Raw genomic sequence first — 7,952 nt, forward strand, 5'->3', positions numbered from 1 at the left:
GTAGCACAGAGGCTGATAAACCTTCTACACTGACAGCTCTGAACGCCTGCTGGATGAAGAGTCAGCAAAAGAAATCTCGGCATTTCCATTTCTGACAACACCGCGACCCTGTGAACTAAAGATTTAGCTGCAAACGGGAAGACTGAGTTAACAGACCAACTGCAGAACTGTCCCTTTGTCATGCAGACGGACGGGTCTATGGACTGAACTCAGAGCTTCACTCGTATTCCGCTGGTGTGATTACCAACTAATCATCGGAGGCTTCTTACGTGAGCACCTTGCAACTATGGCGCTGAAATGTTAAAGATGCTGAAAAACTTCTGAATCTTGGAACGAGCTCTTGCTAACCGATGACATCTCTGCGCCAAATGAGAAAGCGGCACCGAACTACAGCAAGAGTCACTGAATTTCTCATTGCCACGCACTCACAAAAATAAAGCCAATTTCGCTTAAGAACAGCATCGATGAAGCGGGGAAATCTATTAACTTTATTAAATGCACATCCTTGAGTATGTCTTTTGAATAACCTGTGGGATAAAATGGGAGGTACGCATAAAGCCTTCTCTCCCGAAAAACAAAACACATTTGCAATTAAGCTGTAGCTGAACCAGACACGTCGTTCAGGGAAAACCACTTTTATCTCCAAGATTGACTGACATGTAACCTGAAGATGAATGAAGCCTGTCATTTCGAGGAAAACATCTGACTGTATTTGCTGCCCATGATAAAATTTGAGGTTTCAAGTGAAAATTAGATTTAAGAAAGTTGTGTCTTGTCACATGAGTTTAAGAGCTTTCCAATTCTCGAAGATGTTTCTGATCAGTTTGGTAGTAAATATTGACCAATATAACCCACATAAACAAAAACTCTTCGAAGTCCTCAGAACTGTTAAGAGTTTAGGGGGTCCTGAAACCAAACATTTTGAGAACCACCAACCTAAATTTTCTATTTGGTATCCACATGATTGACCATGGGCACCTACAACAAACATTTCTAAAATCTCACTTAAAAGAAAATATTAGCTAACAATTCTCAGATGTTGACAATGTGTCGAGCATTATGATCGAGTCCTTCATAAGCGCTATTGCATTTAATCCTTATAACTCTGCCATATAAATATTATTAATTATTGCTCACAACCTTTGTTTTCGTTCCCCAGAAGCTAGCCCTCAGATGAGGATTTATGTGAAACTCGTAAGGGTTCCCAGGAAAAACAGTCAGGTTGTAGAGTGGTCGCACCCAGAAGGGAGTGGACAAGGACACATGCGATATCAAGCACAATCCCAAGGGAGGTCCCTAGGGGGTGCTCTGGAGACAACGTGAGTCACTCTCCAAATAGCCCTGATGGAGGCACACGGGAGTGGAGGATTTACACGCCTGCACCCAGGCACCTCCAGGAGGATGTCAATTCCCAGGCAATGTTCGTTCTATGTGCATTGGGCAAAGAGGGCTCCAGAAGGCTGAGACCTGCAGGTACTGGCAGTCTGGAAGGAAGCATGCTGGGAGCCAAGGAGTGGTAGAGGGACCCAAGCAGGCCCGGGCAGGTGACAGCGTCTGCTACATGCCCATTTCACAGTTGAGGAAAGTTATAGTCCGTCCCACCCAAATTACGACTTCCCTCTTCTGCAGCACCTCGGTAAACAAGATCATCCTTCTGAGCCTAAAACATAGGTATTATCCACCTCTTCCCTTATTTCTTATCTCCTGGAAGAATCTGGTCACCACACCCTGCCAATTATTTCCCCGGCATCTCAGGAACACATGGCCGTTAAAAACAACGCCCCCTTTCTGTACCTTCCATCTTAGCACTCATCACGCTGTCCCGGGATTTCTCGCAAACCTGTCAGTCGCCATAAAAGAACTGTGCACTTATCGAGAGCTGGAACCTCATCCTATTGGTCTTTACACTCCCAACGCTTATCCCAATGCCTGGCACAGAGCCAGAGGCCGCGGGGTGGATGAACAAGGGCATGAACACGGCAGGACCCTGGACAGTTCCCAGGGAGCCCGTTGCTCTGCTAGCTGGGGAAGCCACATCGAGTAAGGGGTTCCCGCCACTTTGGGACTCTCAACTGTTAACAAGCCCTCACATTTTCACCCTTGAGATGCAGTCTATTATCTGGTTCTACATTCAAAAACGTACCTCAAATCCATCTGCTTTCCATTTATTTATTACGAACCTCACCCAAGACGTGATCTCTTTCCTGGGCCTCCAATCTATCTTCCACACAGTGGTCAGAATGATCTTTTCAAAAATATAAATCAGTCTACGGCCATGTCACCCTGAGCAAGCCTGATCCTGTCTGATCTCGGGAGCTAAGCATGGTTGGGCCTGGTTGGTACTTGGATGGGAGACCACCTAGGAAGACCAGGTGCTGTAGGCGTAAAAAATTAAAAATAAGGGATTGTAAGCTGACAAGGTCCTTGCAATCTGTGAGGTCAACCAAGGGTTGCCTCGCCTAATCAATCCATCAATCAATCAATCAATCAGCTGGGTGGGTTAAAAATGAACACACAATTCTTTGCCACTACTCCCACCAAGAGATGCAATCGATTCCCCCTCTGAGTCTGGGCTGGCCCGGTGGCTTGTATTAACTATGGAGACACAGGCAGAGCTGATTGTGTAACCTCTGGGGCTGGGTCTTGAGTAACAGTCGTATAGATTTAAGCAGTTTACAAAGCCCCGAAAAGTTGATAACGAGGCATTTGACTCACTCATATATCACAAGGGGGAAAAAAAAAACAATCAAAATAATAGCAATAATAATAGATGACAGCTTCCATTTAAAAAGAATCCTTAGAAGGCCCGAGACCTGCTCAGATACACAAATTTCCCTATGTCTTAAGATGCTGTGAGGTTGACACTACTGTCCTTATTTTTCCAACGAGAAGACTGTGGCTCAGTAAACCGATTTTCAAATCCAGGTCTTCCGGAAGGAGAAATCCTCAAGTTGCCCTTCCTCTCTGTTTGGGGGCTATGACTAATGCTCATCCCCAAGTCCAGACGCTAAAATTAAGAGACAAGCGCAACGGCTGATGAGATCTTATTTTCTCCAAATTATTAGAACAGTAAGTCAGATGCCACACGGTGTGACTGTGATATTTGTCCTGCCCTAAGAAACGCCCTGTAAATACAAGGGCCAAACCCTGTAACTGAAGCCATACGTTAACCAAAGCCCGGAACGCATCTGCACATTCAAAACACGCTGATGAGGCAGGAAGGAGCTGGCCTTCCCCATCGCTTCGATAACCTCGAAATCTGGGGTCGGGGCCACATTCTTAAGTGCTTCCTCCCCCAATGCCCCTTCCTCGTCACTGGCCCCCACCCCTTCTTTCTCATAAAATGCAGAATGACCTTCTGCCAAGGGAGAATTGAAAATATTTCAGTTCCATAGGTCAGTGACATTGTGACGAACCTTACATTATATCGGTCGATCAGAATCTTGCCTGTGTCTGAAAGAATGCAAAACCACGCCTCCTCCAAATCAATTTAATCTATAGTTTAAGTTACTGACTGGTCAAGGGGGCCGGGACCGTGGCATTAGTCACCGGCCCGAAGGAAGCTGAGCGAGGGAAGTCCTGACTGCTGCATACGCTGAGTCTGCTGCCCCTGAACTGTTTATTTCCTGTGTCACCAGCACACGCATGGACAGGGACGTCCTAAAAAGCGTTAGTGTCCAACACACACACACACACACACACACACACACACACACACACACACACACACACACACACACGCATGGGAGCCTCCATCCACCACCTGAGAGGAGCAGACACTCCTGGATCACTCCTCACGCACAGAGCAAAGAGCGTGTGAGCGTCTCCGTGCACCTGCAGTGCGAGGCACTGGGAAAAGTCCCAAATGAGGCTTGATTTTATGAATCAACAAATCAGTGTCAATTAACTGGACATCACAACCATCCCACCTGGTCTAAAACCCTGTGGGGTTTTAACGGCTTCCTGTGTACCCTGGAATAAACATGAAACCCCCCCACTAGTTCTGAAAGCGCCCTGTGGCCCTCCACCCGCCCATCGCCCTGGCCGTCCCTGTGTCTGCTGTGGACGGTGCTGTCCGGCTTCGCCCGGCTCTGCCCTCCCCCCAGAACTCTCTCTCCCTGCTGCATGCCTGTCTCCTCGGTCTCACACTCCAGCCTGTTTTTCAAGACACAGCTCGAAAACCACTTCTGCGAGGAGGCCTCCCCGACTGCGAGCCTCGGACCAGATGAGGCCCCCGCTTTATTTTCTCAGTTTCTCCACCTTTCTCTGTCTAACCAACACCTCGCTGTGCTGTTTCTGTTCCCAGTGAGTTCCGCGGGGCCACGAGCTCAACGAGGCAAGGGCTGTGCCCGGTTTTGTCACTGCCGTATCCTTAGCAGACAACGAAGTGCCTAGCGCCAAGATGACAGGATGCTCTTAGCCGTCAGCAGAAGCTCTGGAAGCGCGGTCCCCAGAGCCGCAGCAGCAGGTCCCCGGAGGGCCTGTGAGAAAAGCACATCTGTGGCCCCTCCCACACCTGTGGAATGGGAGACACCAGGTGAGGGCCAGCAGTCTGAGCTTTCGCGAGCTCTCCACGTGATTCAGCTGCGCCTAAAGTGTGAGAAGCCCTGGTCTGTAATGTTAAGGCGCTCACACCCCAATAGGCATGGCTCGCGCTGTGTAACCACGATGCCACTGGTGGGTGGGTATTCTTTGCGGGCTGATTCTGGGTAAGGGATGGGAGGCGCTCGCTCACAATTAGGGAAGGTCCATAAGGGAATGCGGGCGGGGGAGTGAGCAGGGCACCACAGGCATCTACGATGTAGGTGCATTTTCAGGCTCAGAGTTGGCACTCAGTACAGGCTGACCTGGACGCTGGAGGAGAGATTCCTGAGTCAGGTAAGACCAACTGCTTTCCAAGCCCCATTCACCTCTGACAGTCTCAGAGACACCACAGTCGTGCCTGCTCCAAAGAGTTTTAAGGGCCGTAATAAAGTGTAGCAAAGCTTGAAGTTGCCGACAGTAAAACTACATCTAATGTTGAATAAATATGACAAAAACCACACACGGTCCTCCACCCCACTCCAGGAGGAGCCAAGCAATAGGGACTTTATAAATTTAAAACAAAACAAAACAAAAACAAAAGACAAAAAAACAAACAACAGTTAAATCCAAGTAGGAAGCTGTTTGCGTCCAGGAGGCCTGCAGAGCAGACGCTGCCTCTACTGGAAATTAAAAGCAACGTGTCCCCGCGCGTGAGGTGCTCCGAGTTTATGCGCTACCCCCTAACCGGAGCTGATGGAACAGGTGATCACTCGGACAGGAAGTGATGCCGGAAGCCCTGCAGTCAAAGTGGAGGAAGATGTAAAATGTGACTGAAATGACAAATCTTTCACCTGCCTCCCAATCGATGCATTAACTCCCCGTTTAGAAGTCACAGCTCACAGCCCCCCCAGCGGGATTCCGGGACCGGTCCCTTTCGACCTAGAACCTTGTGAAAACACTATTTCCACAGAGTTCTTGCCTCATTGCAGAAAGAAAAGGATTCCACACACTTTCGTGTCCTCGTTTTGCTCCTGAATTAATTTCGACAAGGATCCCGTATAGCAAATGGCTTGCTTCCACCTAAAACACGAGGAGAAAATGATGTTTGGTGAAACATCCATTTTAATACATTTCACTGTTCTCAGATGTCTTCGTGTCACGGTTTTGAATAGATGACCCCACCCTTCCCATGTATTGTTACTGCTCATTTATCAACAAGAAAAAGAACTATGTAATAAGTCAGTAGTTTAGAGACACAATTTCTCCGTGGATAAAAATACTATCTTGCTTCTCGTGTAACGCTTTGCTCATATCTTTCTCACGATAAAAACATAAATTCAGAGCATTTGCCAATACGCCTCAACATGTAAGAAAAAATGAGAACTTTTTTCCTCATAAAGGAAAAACGAAAATTCAAATATTAAGAAAAAATAAAAATTCAAATCTGTCCTGAATGTATAAAAACGTGCAAAAGCAGACTAAGAAGAAATGACAGAGACTGAGACACTCCTTCACTCCCGGGGGCACGGGGGGCCTTTCATTTCGTCTTCATTTTCCTCCGTTATTATCCAGTTGTAATAACGCACACCGTGCGATTATGGTGCAGAGTCAGACAAGCAGACCGCGGGCCCAGGACAGACAACCCGGAAACAAACCCACAGACGAAAGGAAGTGACGGGGGACATTGCAGGTCACTGGGGAGAGGGGGCCCTTCTATCCATGACGGTCTATAACGGACGATGCTGGAATGATGGGTTCTCCATAGGAAACTAAATGAAACTGGATCTGAATGTCACCGCATCCAAAACTCGACCCCTCCCATCACAGACAGAAACCTCTTGGGTTTAAGAACCAGATAAAAACCGATGAGGAAAAAGACAATCTTGAAAAAGGAGCGAATGGTAGGAACATAGATGGGACGGCTGCCTCCTGAAATGGGACAGGGGGGAGGGGACAGACGGGGCCGTCCCGAGAAGGCAGCGTGGGATTGTACGGGGGCGGCTTCCAGAGCGGAGTGACCACAGGTGCGGGCACATCCGACGCCTGCCCGTTCAGTGGACTCAGGCTTCTCGTCGGTAAACACGGTCCCTGGGTACCCGTCTGCTTCTGTTCTGGGTTCACTGCCCAACTGGTTCTGAGCCGGGGCGGGTGAAAGGGAGGAGGCGGCGTTATTAGACTCAAATCCCCAACAGCAAGGAATCTGGATTTGATTCTGGGTGGTTTTGAACAAATATGACATGATCTGACTTAAGCTTTTTTGAAGTTCGTCTTGGTGGCTCTGTGGAGAATAGACTGCAGGGGACGCAGATGAAAGCTGGGAGATCATTAGTCGGCTTTCGCCATAATCCAGGGCAGGCACGAGGGTGGCTTAGTGACGGGAGCCGAGGAATAATAAGTCATCAGAGCCAACGGCGGTTTGCTATTGTCCTGCATGACGGAGGCGGGTGAGGGAGGAGGAGGGGCAGGATGAGCCCCAGAATGAAATCGAAATGAAGAGAAATCAGCGATATGAAGTATCTTGAAAATAGAGATGCTACTTTCAATAGTTCTTCCATTTTTTTTAATGAATGAAAGCTGATCGGGTTTCATCGACTCTCAGAGCCGGAGGATGGAGAGACTACGTTTTGCAGGACAGAATGAGAAAGCGCGGGGGCCAAGCCCTCGCTGGTGAGGAGGCAGGGACGCCCCTCGGCCTGCGGCGATGCAGTTCCCTCTGCCTGAGTCACCGGCAGCCGCTTTCCCCACGCACCAAGATCTCTTGTGGGTCTACACATCACGTGAACATTTTATCCTCACAGCCAGCAGCTCCAACCTAGTGCCAACGTGACATTTATGTCCAAACTAAATGCGCATAAAATGTCATCCTACCTAAGGCACAGCAACTTCCAATTATACCATGTTTTAAGGGACGATGACAAATGCGGGAGAAATTGCCTCCTGGCCTTTCCTAAGATAACAAAATTGGAAACTTTGGATGAAATCACAGGATGTTGATGGTTCTGTGACTTGGGGGCGCCAGTTAAATTGATCAAGCGGCCAGTGGTGGCTTCCTCAGAGGGACCATAGGGACGAGGCTGGGTTCACCCCGTCTTTTGTACCCTCCATGCTGTCAACACAGCCACTGCACAGCGGAAAATCATGGACTGCATCCTGAGAGGTCTTCATGAGGCTGACGGCAGGGCCACAGGCTGCAGGAAAGAGCGTTTGTGTTCTGGGGTCTCACATCCGAGCGTTGTTTGGGCAAGTAGCTCTGACTGCCTGGTCTGGGTCCCAGTCTGCCCCTCAGTAGCTGTCACCTCGGACGGATTTCTTGGAATCTCATGCTTCGATTTCTCCATCTGTTAAATGTCAACACCCGTCCCATCCACTCGTCTCCTAGTGGTGGGAGTTAAACATGGCGACCCGTACAAAACACCAGGTCTCAGCTG

General features: G+C 48.7%; 1 pseudogene; it reads left to right on the top strand.

The window, feature by feature from the left end:
• The first annotated feature begins 2,265 nt into the window (after positions 1–2,265).
• On the top strand, positions 2,266–2,384 carry LOC111729228 (annotated as a pseudogene).
• The last annotated feature ends 5,568 nt before the right edge of the window (positions 2,385–7,952 follow it).

Source organism: Pteropus vampyrus, unplaced genomic scaffold (genome assembly GCF_000151845.1).
Source record: "Pteropus vampyrus isolate Shadow unplaced genomic scaffold, Pvam_2.0 Scaffold252, whole genome shotgun sequence".
NCBI classification, from domain to species: Eukaryota; Metazoa; Chordata; class Mammalia; order Chiroptera; family Pteropodidae; genus Pteropus; species Pteropus vampyrus.